The 15,682-nt window shown below is 45.1% G+C and overlaps 1 protein-coding gene across 10 annotated transcripts in view; it reads left to right on the forward strand.

Annotated features, from left to right (window-relative positions):
* The window catches only part of NFIA (nuclear factor I A), a 351,994-nt gene that overhangs the window by 16,683 nt on the left and 319,629 nt on the right, over positions 1-15,682 (forward strand). The gene's annotated exons all lie outside the window — the stretch shown is intronic.

Consider the following 15,682-nt stretch of genomic DNA (forward strand, 5'->3'; position numbering starts at 1 on the left):
AAAATCAAAGTTGTGATTTACAACATGGAAAAACAAATGCACTAATTCTTTTCAGGCAAAATTACTCTCCAACAGAAATACCAGGCTGCTCACGGCTTGCTCGGTTCCCTCTGCTCCGGCACTGCTGGCTTTGGGACCGCGGTGCTGCCCGGGATGGTGTGGTGAGAGCCGCACCCAACATGTGGAAACGCGGAGGTTTTGTGCGTGCAGGCGCCGTGGGAGCCGGTCAGTGCAGTGGTAGCAGGACACCCCGCATGGGGGGCTCCCAGTTCCCACTCAGAGGATCGGGGAGCACAGGAATGTTCTGCAGGTTCATTGCCGAAGGGGTTTATTCTCCTAAGAAAACGTCCCTGCAGGAGAAAAAGGCCTTCGGCAGAAACAAAATGTAGTAATAGTACCTCTTGCATTATAGTTCCTTCTAGAACAGAAATTGTGCGGATTCTCTCCTTTTTGACTGTGCTTTTGTTTGACATCGAATAATCTAATGTTTCCACAGTCTATGTTTTATCCGATGTTTTTAATCAACGACCACACCGACAAAGAATCTGCGTCTCCATTCAGTAAGTTAATATCACCAAAGCATGCCTTCAGCCTCCCTCGAGCAGCCTCTGAGAACCAAAACCCGCCGGCACTGACAGCAGCAGCGCCTTTATTCAGCACGGATCACGCTGGCTTCGTCCCTGCTGCCCAAGGCAGGGCACCTCCAGGACACCCTGCCCATGGGTGCACACAGCGATGCCCCGCTGTGTGCCTTGGCCAGGCAGGTTGTAGCATCTTACTGCCCTAATGGGGACCCGCCACCCGCAGCAGTGCAGAATTAGGTCTTTCTCGGCAGTTCTTTCCTAGAGGAAAAAGCCTAGAGGGCTTTGCCTGTTTTTCCCTTCCCAGTCTTGTTTTGCTCCCCGGTGACACGGTGACAAACTGCAAATGAATAATCAGGAGCAGTTAGAATTAAAATGGCAAAAATATTATTAGCTGCTGTCCCCCCACCCCTGCTCCCGCACCCCTCTCCCGTTTTCCCCTCCCTCCCCTTTCGACGGCAGGCAGGAGATGCAGATGCCAAGGCAGCGGAAGATATTTTTAAGCAGGAGCATCTGGCTCCTTGGCAGACTCCACAGGCAGTTGGTTTGGTTGTTTTGGAGTTGCCTCTGGGTCTGTCACATGTTTTGGCATCTGACTGATTGTCTGGGCTGCCTCCTCTTATTGGACATATTTTTTCTTTGACTCACCTTTGATTCTGAATTGTCTCTTTCTTTTCCTTTGCCAGCGAGCGGCAATTTCGGCTGATCCTGGGCTTGTTTATATAGAAATGGTCCCCGCTTGCGGGAGCCTTCTCCCCGCCCAGCCCTGCCACCAAAGGTGCTGGCTGCGAGCGCCGCTGCCTTGGGATTTGGGTCAGGCTCCGAGCACAGCAGGATGGAGACTTTTCCAAGGAGCAGAAATTCCCTGCACCCACATACACAGCTGAAAGCACAGAGACATTGTTCCTGGTACATGCCATAGCTCTGTATTTTTTTTAATATATATATATATAAAAGATTAGGATATTAGGGGGAGGGCTTAGCTTAAAATAGTGCATTATTTTTTTTAATAGCTTTTGTACAGAGTATGAAAATCTCCTTGAAATAATAGGTTTCTTACCTACCTGCAGTTTAAAAAAAATAATAAAAAAACAGTTATCTGCTTAGCAGTATTTTTTTTTCTTTTTCTTAGCACGGCAAATCTTGGGCAAAGCCACTTTTTCACTCAAAACCCCCTTTTTTCCCCCAACCCCGTGCCGTGGCTGTCTGGCAGCCCGTCCCCGCGACCTCCCCAGCCTGTGAAGCCGACCCAGGGATTTTAGGACTGCCAGGGCAGCGCGGGCAGCAGAAACAGGTGGGCACCCAGCGGGGAGCGGCAGCCGAAGCCCCGCCACAAGTTCTGCTGGGATTTTTTTAGGTGGCTAAACTAAATCTAATTAATGCAGAGCGGGTTTAAACGAGCTTCGTTTACCGTGCACTTTGTGTAGATCCTCTATTAATAACAGCAGCTCCGGGTTTTATTATTAGTGCTATCGTTTTCCTGTTTTTCCTGATATTCCTAGGGGCTGAATGGATTATTTATCAGAGGGCTAGGGGGTGGGTTTACATTTCTAAGTGCTGTTTTGGAGCTACCCTGTGAACTTGTCCTTGCTGTGCTCAGGAGGCACTGCAGGGATGAGATATAAATCTGTGCTCTTGAGCTCAAATGAGACCATACTCCATAGAGAAAGTGTTTTTCTTTTATGGGGAAGGGAAATAGAAGGGAGAAAAAATGCTGGTTTTGGAATACATTTGGAGTTTTTTGAAGGTTTTTCACTAATCTGACATAAAGAAGGCATCGTGTAACTTGTGTGTTGTTTGGGATTTTTCCTTAATTACACCAAATCAAATTAAACTCATCCAGGAAAAGGGCATGGAAAAACATAATACGACATTTTCAAACAAAAGCTCTCAGTGTGTGTTTTTCATTGGAGTTAAAGTTTTGCCTAAAACACAAAGCTTGTCTGTCACTGACGTCGCTTTTGCCTGGGCCAGGCACGTGTTTGGAAGCCCTGTGTATTTTATCACTGGAAGTAACAAGGATGTCAGAAGCTAGGGAGTTGGCATGTAGGAAAAGAAGCTGTTTATTCCCAGGGTGGGATGTTCGGGGCAGCTGGGCTGCGTCCTTGTCTCTTCCACCTACCTGTATGCAGCAGGGAGCGGCAAAGTAGCACCAGGTTAGTTTCCAGATACTTGGAGTTTGCAAACAGGGAGGATGACTAGAAGTATTGAAGAGTGTAAGGGAGAAACTATATCTGCTGTTATTTTCTATATGCGTGGAAAGGAAAAAATGTTTTCAACTTTTTAATTCCCAAATCGGTCACTGAAAGTAGAAGGAGCAGGCAGAAGAGCACCATGCATGTGGGCACACACACTTGCATGCACACACACCTTGCATAAAATTCCTTTTACTATCCAGTCCTGAGTCTTGGCATGACCGATCCCAGGAAAAGCCCTGGACCCCAGAACTGTACAAGAGCGTTGGTAAACATTTGCAGTGAGCACAGTACGGCATACAAATAATGTGAGGCTCAAGCTCTCGTGTTTGCAAAAGGAAGCCTGTGATCACAGTCAATGCTTGTGTGCTGAAATCTTAAAAAGAGGATGACAAATCTAGCAAAACAATCTCCGCTATGTTTTTAAAGTCATCTTGGTATACCAGGGAATGTGCATCATAAAATGTAAATACGTGGAATTAGCAGTATCAGGAAGGGGAATCCCAAATGACCTATCTCCACCGAGTAAGGAATCTTGTAAAAGGGATTCACAATAAATCCTTTCATAAGCCTTGGCACTTGGATGTAACTCCATAGATTCTCTGTTAGGTTTTCCTACGAGGGGAAAAAAAAAAAACAGGTCCTTTTGGGCTTTTGAAACTGTGAGTTGATTTTGTGATCTGAACACACCATATGGGTGCTTTCACCTTTGTTTTTCAGCACCTGCAGCGTTTGGCAGATACACGGCAAAGCCGAAGCAGTAGCCCAAAACACAATATTACTGGGAGAGGGAGATGTGATTGTGAACTATCTGTCCTCCTGGGGCGAGCAAATAGCAGAAAGCAGCTACAATGCTGTGCCAGACTAGTCCTGTGGGGCGACGTGGTTGCAATAACTAATTTCTAAAATGCCTTGTTCATGCTACTCTGGGTTTGCATCCTCATCCAACAAGGGCCTTGATTTTCAAGGAACCACTGTAGAAGTCTAAGTTCAAAATCTCTGTATAAGGCTTACGTTGCAGCTAAAGGGAGGGGGCTTTTCTGTCCTGCCCATGATCAGTTAGTGGAATAATGGGTCAGCCTATTTTGGGTCAGATATTTTGTGGTCAGATATTTTTTAAACTCCCCTGAACCTTTCAATACTGTGGACAACACACAGTAACTGCAGCTGGACAGACATGCTTTTTGCTTTTCAGGGAAACAGGGGCACCCTTTAGCACTTCCAACTTCCTCTCTTGCCTTCTTGAAAGTCAAGTCAAAATGCATTTCAGACCAAGGTAATTGAGTATTTCTCCTCTAATTGTTAAAAAATAAAAAGTCAAAATTGAGTTGTTCCAGCAAATCCTTACCTATCCAATCGGCAGTGTTGCATTTCTCAGGCTTCAGGAGCCCTTCAGAATAGGCCCATCTATCTTGCTGTGCCCTCTTCTGTCCTTTGTTTTACAGCATCAATGGCTTTTGGTTCCCTGCGAGACAGAATGAAGGAAGACTTGAAAATACATTGTGAAAACTAATGAAGTGAGCCACTTCTGTTTGGCAGGGAACAGCAGTCTTCAGTTTACCAGTAGAGAAAGAAGGGTTTAATCGATGTGTTCAGTCCTGAACACCAGCCCACACAAGGCCAAGATTTGCTCTGTAACCACCTCGGGCCTTTCGTAGACCCTTAAGCATCTGCAAATGCATTGTACAAGATGAACGATGGTCCTGGCTTCTCCTCTTGCTTTGCCGAGATCCTTCGTGGAGTTTGGTGAGTTGAGAAGGAAGGGTGGCTCTTCTGTCTTTTTAGCTGAACGAGGAAACAGCTTCATCTGCTTTCTCTCAACTCAAATGAGTAGCGAGGGAAAACACAAACCTGTTTAAAAACCATTTCTCGTTAGGTGGCACAAAGAGCTGGCTGAGGTCAGGACTAGGACTGAATCCCCTGGACTCTGTGGCCACTTGCACTGATGGCACCAACAGGCTCCGAGCACCTGGATTCTGCTCGGAGTGCTGGAAGCAAGGTGGAAATTCAGGCCTGAGGAGTCCAAGCTTTGTAAACCTTTTTTTCCACTTTAAATTGGAAGGTGCTGCTGTTGATGATCAGACTTTCCAAAACAAGGACATGGCTTGGCCACAGTTGAGATGGATTTAGTCTCCCAGAAAAGTTGTTTTCTCCGCTGCCATCTGACACAGGTGGAGCTAGTGCCAACCTAGCGAGTGCAAATTACAGCCAACGTGATGTGGAATATCTTGTGCACAGACCTATGTAGCTGTGTAATTGCTTGGCATGTCTTTGGCCCTTCACTTGTCCCAAGTGATAGGTGTGTGAATGGGTTTATACGAATAATAATTCTCCAACTTAGAGCCAACTGTTTGCCTCCCTCCATTACCCTGCTGGAAAAGATTTCACAGCAGTTTGCGCTGGTTGCAGAAGCCCGCAGAAGAGGTGAAGTTAATCACAACTTTGGCTGTCGCTCTGCTCCTAGCAGAGGTTTTTTGGAGCTGCCTTTCCACGTTCAGAGCAGTACAGCTTGCCTCACATTTCAAATGAAGTAAGATAAGAGTTGACCCGTGACAAAGAGAAAATAATGGCTTAAGATCTGGATCACCTGGAATCCAAACTGCTCCGTGGAAACAAATCCATGGACCAAAAAAAAAAATAATCACTGAACAAGGAATAATTCTCCCGCCTCTCAAGGTTCACGCAGAAATGTTTGAAATTGAAAGGGCAAACCGTGGTATAAATTTCACTCACCTGTTGTGGAGCTGAGATCAGTGATACGCTGAGGTCATGGAAATGAATCCTGGGGACTCACTGCAGAGGACGGCGAGGAATATCTTTTGTGCATTTTTTTTAATGCTTTGTGCATTAGGCTTAAATGAATGTTCAAATATAGCTCTAGATCACGAAAGGGAGTTTTTCTTCAAACTGTGAGAACATGTATGGTCTCCTTATGCCCTGCACGCTCACTTTCAGAGCATCAGTCACTTTTTCTCTGCCTTCTTCATGAAATAGGTCAAGTTTTCCTCTCCCGATCAGTCTACTGATACAGGATTTGTGCCTCAGCATCCTCTCCCAGTACCAGAGCCCCCTCTAACAAGAGGAGCGCGCTGTGCTCCCTCCTGCTCTGCTGTGGAGCCAGAACTCAGGGCTGGTAGGAAGCAGGCAATGACAGGAGCACAGGCTGTCTTCATTTGTACCAGAAGAAACAGGTAGGGGCTAAAACCCTCTGTGTGCTACACCCCAGCAGCAACACTCCTCCTCTACCTTGCAAGGGTCATCTCAGCCCCAGGGCAAGGTGCTCTCCTACAGCAGCTCCAGCGAGATAAAGTCAGAGGGTCAGGGATCTCTGCAAGCCTCAACGCTGCTCCGTGGGTTTGGTTTTGTGGGTTTGTGTCTAATCTATGAACTTCACATCTCTTAAGTGTAGATTCTCCCTGTGGTTTAGTAGAGGCAGCCAAAGGTTGAATTCATACTGTGTTCTCACAGGTGGAACTTCGCTGACTTGTGCCAAGCAATATATTCTGTACATTCCCAGTTTACATATTAAATCTATGGGGCAGAAGTGGGCAAAAAGTAGGAAATCTCCCATTACTTACGTACAGTGAGAAACAACATTTGGTGGGTGGATACGGTTTCTGAAGGAAATGAGCTGTCTCTCCTCTGAAGGAACACTGAAACAGTTTGAAACAGAAACTGAATCAGAAAATTTCACCTTCTGCTTTATTCCAGAAAGTATCAGTGAAATTCCCCAGACAGGGCATGAATACGTTATCGTTGAGTTAAAATCATTTGCACACACAGATTTTGACCTTGCTGGAGCACAGAATCTACACTGAGCCATTTGTGCACAGAGACTGAAGAAAATAATTGAGGTTTCTTTCAGGGTGGAGAAAATGCTTTGTAAGCAGCCAAGAGGTACGTTTCAAAAGATGAAGGTGAGAATGAGCAGGGAGTTGTCAGTATCGAGATACCAGGGTGTAATTTAAAAATTAATAGGTGAAAGGATACTGATCCTTGAATTTTGCTATATTTCAGTGCTTGCTGTCCCTCCTTTTTTTCCCCTTTATCCTCCTCTCCCCAGCATTACTGAAGCTGGGGCTGTCCATTTCACTGTATTTGTGAAGCACTTATGGAAGGCTTCTGGTCCATACTTCAGGTTCCTAAATGCTGTTGCAATAAATACAAATAATAGCACTGAATTTCAGCATCAGTTGTAGATCTATTTCCTCTTGCTGAGGAAAGAACTGGACTTGTCTGGATTTAAAGTAGTAAGGGTTTATTTCCAGAAAGCAAAGCAAGTGGAAATAGCAGTCGGCTTCACGAGAACCCTATTGACCTGCAAGATCTTAGTTAAATTTTGGCTTAAAGTGAAATAGCTTTCATTGTTAGTGTGCTGATGTTCTGTACAGCGAGCCCAAAATGAATGCCTGGGGACTAGCTGGGAAGTTAAAGTGTAAAATCTTTTCTTTACTGAACACCTTGGGAATTTTTATGGAAAAAAAAATAAAGGAGGAAAAATGGGAGATTTTCCTGGGAATGGGAATTTTTTACTGCTGCTCTGGATCATCTGATTTCTATCCTTGCCTTTCCCCAGCCACTGGGGAATTCATTTGGTCGGTTCGTTCCTCACTTTCCCCAGACCTAAAACATCAGGGTTAGCACATCAGTGCCCCGTAAGGATTCTGTGAAGGTAAAGCCAGCGGGAGCAGCAGCAGATAAGTACAGTGGTGTGGGCAGGTCTGGTGGGCACTGGTGTGCCACCCCAGCGTGCAGGAGTGGCAGGCTGCAAACTTCTTTGGGTAACCACTCTTTCAGTGTATGTGCACGATTCAGTTAAACTGAGACTGTCGATTAATGATATAGATGCTGTGCAATGTATTGGTCAAGTCAGCTGAAAGACAAGTCAACATTTTTAATAGAAAGCTCTGATTTTCCCATTTCCTTTGAGTGAGAGAAGTTACGAAGGACTTAGAGACTCCTGTCAGGCAAGGCTGAAAAGGTTGTCCTTTGACATGGACGGTCCTAAAATCACGTTATCCCATAACAGGATTATCCATGGAAAGATAGAGAGTTGGTAACTTCATCCTACGCAGTGACAGCTTTAAAATAACCCCTCCTGTTAAATTGCTAGCCATCTTTACAGCAAAGTGATGAGCTAGCTGCTTCACATATTTCTGTGCTTCTGTAGGAAGAGGCATGTGCAAGACCCGGTGCAGTAAGACACCGTACACCTCCGTAACACTCCAACGTTTCCAAGCTCCTTCTGTATTAACTTGTTTTCATCTAAAGGCACGAGAGCCCGAGCAGCCCAGCTCAGCCAGTGCTATGGAAGTGGCTGTGTCGCTTCAGCTATGCCGTGCCTGCGGTCTGTGCTGCGGTGATTGATGGATCCCCGAGATCCATCGTGACCTTGCTCTTCGTATCAATGGGCATCCTGTAGGAAACCCCAGGGCTTCTGTCACACTGACACCCTCTTAAGCCCATCACAAGTTTCGTGTCACGAGCTCTTTTCTTTGAAGCTGCAGTTCCTCTTTATGTAGCCTTCCCCAAGTACAGTCGTTTTGTCCACCTTCGGTATTGCATCAGCAAGTGCATGGCTCCGCAGGCTTAGTTTGCACCACGAGGCAGTGGAACAACAGGGGTTTGCAAATCAGCAACTGTATTTCTGATGTCTTTTACCTGGTTTGGTTGTTTTTGTGACCTTCATTATTACAAATTGGTCTTCAGAGTACTCCCAGGGTCTCTCTCCCAAGTCATGGCAGTACTAAAATTGGATTTAGGGAAGCAGGAGGTTCACTTACCTGTTTTTTCTAGTCTGAACTCTGGACACAGGATAACATGTTTTGAGGCAGTAAATGCAGGGCACTCCACTTCACAGAGAGTTCAGGACAGAGCAGAACAAATGGAAGTGGTGTCCTAAGCTCAGGCTGAGAATCAGCACTGTTAATAGGTTGTGCCACCAAAAGCTAGGAAGAGAAAGCAAAGCTCAAGTAGAGCAGGTAGTAGTGTCACAGAAACAAGGAGTTATTTCTGCTTGGGCCAGCTGGGGCTTCTGATCTAACACACAGATACGCCGCAGTTACCGACCCCGGCATCAAAGGACAACTTCCCAGTGCCTCCGGAGTGCTTCCCTTGCACAGCCCATCTCTGCCCCAGCTTCATTCCTCTCCTCCATCAGCAGCAATCCAGGCAAAATTGTGCTTTCTCCCCTCTCACAACTGATTAATGCAGAGAGGCATTATATTTTATTTCCTTTTTGAATGGTTTCAGCACAGAGAATGGTACCGATAAGACAGCGTGGCTCCTACAAAATATGATGTAATGATTCTTCGAGGGCTTGTTGTTCCCTTCCTAGATAGCAGAGCTGTTCCAGTGCTGCCAGCCCGTTAGCCTGATAGGATTGTCACAATAACCAGAAAAATACCATCAGCCCTAGCTCAGAGAGAAATTCCTTCCTGTGAAAAAAAGTGAAGCTTTCTGTCTCTGTGTGCTCTGAGCAGGAAGAGGAGGCACGAGAAGCCAGAGTGGTTCCTACATATAGAAACCTTTATCATTGTAAATCAACTTGGTGAGTAGCAATCGACTTCTTTGTCTCTAGAGACATTTAATAAAGTACCTTGCAACCACTTTGTCATCCATTAGTCACCAGATATTGGACATCCCATTTTAAAAGCACCATTTCTTTTTTTAAATATATAGCCTATGAAAGATCTATATTTTACCTCTTTTTGGATAGGCACGTTAAAAGGATATCCTTACTTCCCTGTCTGGATTGAAAGTGCTAAGAAAGTCCTGTTGTACATGAAGAAAATGTAAGTGCACATTTAGCAGGGACTTTGCTTTCCTTTTTTATTGCTAATGAAGTGTCCATCTCCAGCCTACTCCGGAGGCCAGAGCATCCTTCAGAGCAGTTGCTGAAATCCAGCCTGCCCAAGGATTTGGAGAGAAATGGCATCGAGGAAAGTAGGGAAAACTGTGGGTTCCTTTCACGTAATATGTAAACCTGTCAGCTAAAAATTAGATTCAAACTTATCAATTTGTTAATCTGCACCTCTTGAGGAGTAAGAGCATTGTCTTGTTTTACCTCCTTCACCACAAACTTGTGGTTCAGCCCATGCTACAAGCAGACTGGAGCACACCTTGTGGCAGACTCAACTCCTCAAGGCAAGCGTTGCCTAAGGTTGAACACGTCATTGATCTGAGCTTTGGAAATAAAATACAGTCCAAGTCTTCATGGAGACAGAGCAAAGCTTGAAAATCTGAACCATAGAAAGTCCAAAAAAGTCATATACCAAAGACAAAGGACGTACATTTAATTTCTTGCTTAGTGTCCTCATTCTCTTGTCAATGTCATGATTTCCTCAAGCTTTTTGACATCGATAATACTGCTGTTCTCACAACAGGGTACTGTCAGAATGGGTACTTTATTATAGGGCATCTTGCACCGCTGTAACTGGACCCCAGCTCCCTGTGAAACTTTCCATTTTTAGCTGCTCTGTCCACAGGCTGATGACAGCAGCATTTTCCTCCTGCACAAACTTCTATCAGACTCCTTACTCTGCATCCCAGGGTAAGGCTTCAAAAATGCACTTCCACGGCAGGGCAGGTGAAGACCTTGCTGACGCTTTGCAATCAGTGAAACACAGTTTTAGCTGCAGTTACTAATTTTATAAAACAGGGAGTGCAGACAGGACTTACTAACTGTCTGAGTGGTGAGAAATGCCTTAGTTGATTTCTGCACTTTCCTGTAAATAGCTTGATATCCACTGTGATGGAGTTTCATTTCTCCATAGTGCTTCGTTGCATGTGTTTTATTGGCTGTTTGAGTTCAGATTCAGTGGCTGGTATATTAATTTTATTTTTTTGATTATATTCCCTCATTTTATGTTCTGCAATCGCATTAACTCAGCCTTTCCCGATCAATAATAGTTGCAAACATTTTGCCTTTCGCTGCACATACAAAATCTGTAATAATGGTCCTCAAGTCTTTATAGTTTCTTCAGTGGTGTTAAATTTATTACACCTTCGTAGCATAGCAGAAGGGATCAGCAAATGACCTGCTGCAGTAGAAGGCAAGTAGCAGACGTAGCTTCCACTTCTTGTAAAGAGAAAGCACTCTAGATTTAAATTTAAAAAAATCATTTTTTCTCCAAAAAATTGTTGCTGGGATATAATCAGTGTAAGTTCTCTCTGATAGATTTTAAGATCTGTGCAAGACCTGTTTAATTGCTTTAGCATGTTGTTGGTTACTCGGTTCCTTTCAGTAGTGGGTGAGGTCAAACTGCACTATCACAAAGGTCCATTCTGGTCTTAAAAACGAAAGCCAGTGCTAGAAGGGCTTGACAGTCCCTGATCCTTATCTGAGTGTGCAGAGAGGGGTGATGTGTGGCCAGCCTCCTGTCCTGCTGCTCCCATCCCTCCTGCAGCGCTGTCCTTACCCCATGTACACCCCGGGGCAGGACCAGGCACAGGATCCCAGTGCTGCCCTCATCCAGCAATGCCACGTGGACACGTCCCTGGCACCAGAGACGAGACGGAAAACCAGGAGCCCCGTGGAGATCTGGCATGACGGGCACGGCCGATGCTGCCCCACGGGCTGGCAGGGACAGGTCAGGCCAAGGAATGCTCGGCGTCTCATCCTGCGGGGGAAAAAGATTGCTCACATTATTTGCTGTAGACTTCGGGCTAAGTCTTGCTCATTTTATTTACAGCCGTCGACTTGAACAAGACTACTCATATGGGTAAAGGAAACAAGGCTTTGGCCTCCTGACAACTTTAAAGTCCTAGGATTTATGTTGCTTGCATCCCTCAGAAATGTTTGCAAATGTTGACGCGCACTCCTAGATTTTCGCTCATAAAAATGCTGCTCGTGTTTTGGGGTTTCTTGGAAAAATATTGTTAAATCACTTTCCACCCTTAAGGTCCATTTGAAATTCACACTCCCAAGGCCATAAAACAGCACTGCAGGTTTGGTTTAAACTCGCAAAAAGCAGGAAGCCGAGTTTTAGTACGCGGCTCTCTCAACAGTAGGTGATTTTGAAGACGGCTTTGGTGTCAGCTCTGAATATCCCATCTTGCACTGGTCCAAGCAGGACTCTGACAGATTTTGCTTTTTCACTTTGGCTTTCCAACATTTAATTTTATTAGCTGGGGAAAAAAAAAGAAAAAAATAAGTGGAAATAAACTTTTAATGGAAGTGTATGAGAACTGACATGTCAGGAGCAATTACAAATACACGCCGTGCAACGTAAATCTGCAGGCACTCTTTATGGACTGGAGGCTTTAGCTCAGTGCAGTTTAATGGCCTCAAACATTCTTGTCTGGCAGTAAAAAAAAGAAAAAAAAACAACAACATTTTGTCTTCAGCATGATGTATACCTAGAAAATATGCATATTTTTCAGCGTGACTCCATTTGAGTAGAGATTGAACCCAGCACCTCTCCCTGAGAAGCCTGACCTCCTCTTTGAACTTGGTACTTTCGGGCTGGTTCGGGAGGGCTGCCCGCTCCAGGTCGTTCCTGGGGGCTCCATCACACCAGGCTCCAGCACGGGGCACCCAGAGAGTTGGAGCCACTGCTTCCAGCGAGCTGAGAGCGTCGGCATGAGTGAGGGGTCAAGATAAAAACATATTTCCAAGGGGTGTACTAAGGCCCAGAAGGATTTGTGTGCTTCCACTTTCCTCTCCCAGTACTTGCACTGACTTCTGTTGTTAGAAGTAGTATTAGTTAAGAGCACTGTGGTTGCAGTGAAACACAATTCTGCATGTGTGCCGTGCCATGCGTTAGCAGGGGATTAGGTAAGAGTGCTCTCACAGCTTCTGTAACCACCGTGATGTGTCCTGCTCTGTACGGGGCTGCCATGGGGCTCGCAGCCCCTGCCCCTTTTGGGACCACATTGGGTTGGTCACCAGGGAAGTGGACGAGCTGGATTTGGGGCAGGCTCCTCCTTCTCTTGCAGCTTTAAGAGAGATGCTGTGAGTGTGAAGCAGTGCAGGTATGGTGGTCCTGAACCACCCAGCTAGGAGAAGACAAGGGAAGGGGTTGGGCTGGATGGAGCAGGAAATCCAGAGCTTCAAGGGAGGAAGGGAGAAGTGTCCCAATGCCACGACCACCAGCCTGTGCTGCGTCTTTGAGGGTGGGCTGAAGGCTTGGCTTCCCATCGAGGGGAGGTCAGCTGGGAAATAGGGAATTAATGAGCCTCTGCTCCACCTGCTCCCATGGCCACAGCACCCTGTAGCACCCCTGGAGCCTCGGTGGTGCCGTGATGCTCTCAGCGTGTTGGTGTGATGAGGGAATGAACTGAATGCTCCTGGCACTCATTATAACATACACTGTTGTCACTTTTCTAGGTGAAGCTTCTCTGCCACTTTGCATACTCCTCTCAAGTGGTAATTGCACTCTTCTAGGCCAAGGAGAGCCTCTCAATTCAATGCGCTTTGTCCTGTCAAGCTGCTATTAAGCAAGACAAAATGGTGCACATCATATTGTGCAACTTCTGTTCTAGCCACAGCTTACAACAGGCCTGGGAGAAGGGAATTGGATCCTGATCTCCTATAGGATGAAGCAGCATTGCCGTAGCCCTTCTGAGCTCAGGGATGTAATTACAAAATGGGTCTATAAACAAAAATTCACCATTATGGAGCAAATAAAACCAAAGGGTAGTTAATCCAGGGATATATCACACATCAAATTAAATCTCACTTTGCCTGCAGTAATAACAGAAATAATTCATTAAGATAAACCTCTAGATTATACACAGCATCTGGAGATAGAATTAAGACCTTAGCTGTGAGTGCATGTGCATGCACACTACCTCCCTGCCCCCGTCCCTGTCCCCCCCTCCTGAGCCCCCCCAAAATGATACCAAAATAAGAGGCGGTTTAGAGTCAACTGTTGAGCTTTTCACATCCATTTATTTCCGGTACTTACAGAGAAAACAAATGTGATTTCCAAAGAGAGCTGTTTCTGGAAGGGTAAAAAATTCCCACATCTTTTTTTTCTGCAGAGGAATGTAACGCGATGTAGGGGCCTCTGTGCAGAGCCAGGACCACTCAGAAAAATGTTGACATGCAACCTTGGAACTTGATCTGACTTCTTGTGAAGGCAGTGAGATTTTTTCCATGTATTTCAGTAGAACCTGAAAGTGGTCCTTCCATCCTCTCTGTCTCAGTTGCGGAGTGGAAATAATACAGGTAATGAAGATGTTAGTGGGCTGTTTCAAAATGTTAATTATCTTAATGCTAACCATGGGTTGACAAGTTTCATCCGTAGAAGTTGGGCATGACAACAGAGTTAGAACTGGCTCTGCATATGCATTCAATCTGAATATATCTGTGTTAGGGCAGAATAGTACTGACCTGGCAGACATGATCCTGTTGTGGAACAAGGAAGATCAGCATGTAACTCTGTAGCCCACATTTAACAATTTTCAATAATATCAGCTGTTGTAAAGCACTTCCTTCCTATATTTTTGAGCAGTATTAAAGATAGACAAACTGATAAATAAAATCAAATCATGAAGTCTAAAAAAAAATCTCAAGCAGAAATGGATACAAAAATTTCTTATCCCTAATGTAAGCTCTTTGGGACAGAAATTCTCTTTTCCATTTGTAATTCAAGTGCAGACCCACTCCTTACTCTGCACCGTCTCTTACAACTGTCAGGAATGTGCCACTGGAAGCTCTCAAATGTTTTCATTCTCAATAGGACGTTATCTCTGTTCCTGTTCTTGTTCCAGACAGTGCTTTCTTGTCTTTCATTCAGAAAAAAAAAAAAAAAAAGAAAGAAAGAAAAAAAAAAGACTCCTTCGGACATGCCCTGGACACTGTTGTTTGCTCTAAGAGAGCATGCTAAAGAATACGCTAGACAACCCTCTGGCAGGAACAAGCCTGCTTTTGGACAGAGCATCTCACAGGGGATTTCTCAGGGTCCAGACTAACGCTGTTTCCGTGAACCCATCAGCAAACCGTATGTTAAAAATTCCTACTGGCAAGAGTTCTAATGGTGAAATTGGTAGCCCAGAGATAAATCAGCCCTTACCCATTTCTGAAGGCACACTATTACATTCACGCTCATTTTCTTCTGGACCTCTCTAGAAATGCCCTGCCACCTTGTTTCCCATCCGTGCCCTGCACCAGCTGTTACCAGCAAATGGGTTTTTCTATGGCTCACACTGAGTAATGGTGGGCTGTAAATTAGGGCACGCTTGGGAGCTCCCAAGGAATAGCCACCGTCATCTAATTACATTTATAATTAAGGTTATAAGGAGACTAAAAAAGTAAAGAATACATGTGTGGACTTCCAGTAAAGTGCGTATTTGGAGAGGACTGTCAGGGCTCACAAAATATGCTAGAGAGCACGGGGCAGATTAAGACAGTATGAAGTCCTCAGTGAAAGATGACTGTGTACACAAAGGATCCGACAGTAAACCCATGGGAAAGGAGAGCGATGAGTTTGAGATGCAGGCATGAATCCAAAAATGAGGAAAGACATAGCAATGGGCGCCTGAAAGAGCAGATCAAGAAGACGGGATCAGAGGAAGTGGGAAAGCCACAACAAAAGCCAAGGCTGAGAACTGCCAGGTCATAGCATCTGCTGCAACAGAGCTTTAAAATCCCTTGCAAATGGGAATAACTATTCACTTACATGTACCACTGCATTGAATAGGCTTAAATCAATGTTTTGCCTCCAGAAAAGACCCCTGAAAATGTCCTCTTCTCAGTCTGGTGGCAAATGTCACAGACTTCTATCTTCAGAGAAAAAAAATCGCTGGATTTGCCACAATTTTTGCTGGAAAAAAGCCTGAGAGGTCAGCCAGCACATTCAGATATCCAAAAGCACAGTCAGCTTTCTGATGTTGTCCAGTTCAATCTTTAGGACCTCCAGTGATGAATAATCTGTGACCTCTCAAGACGACCTATTCCAG

The sequence above is a fragment of the Anser cygnoides genome, chromosome 8 (genome assembly GCF_040182565.1).
Source record: "Anser cygnoides isolate HZ-2024a breed goose chromosome 8, Taihu_goose_T2T_genome, whole genome shotgun sequence".
Taxonomy (NCBI): domain Eukaryota; kingdom Metazoa; phylum Chordata; class Aves; order Anseriformes; family Anatidae; genus Anser; species Anser cygnoides.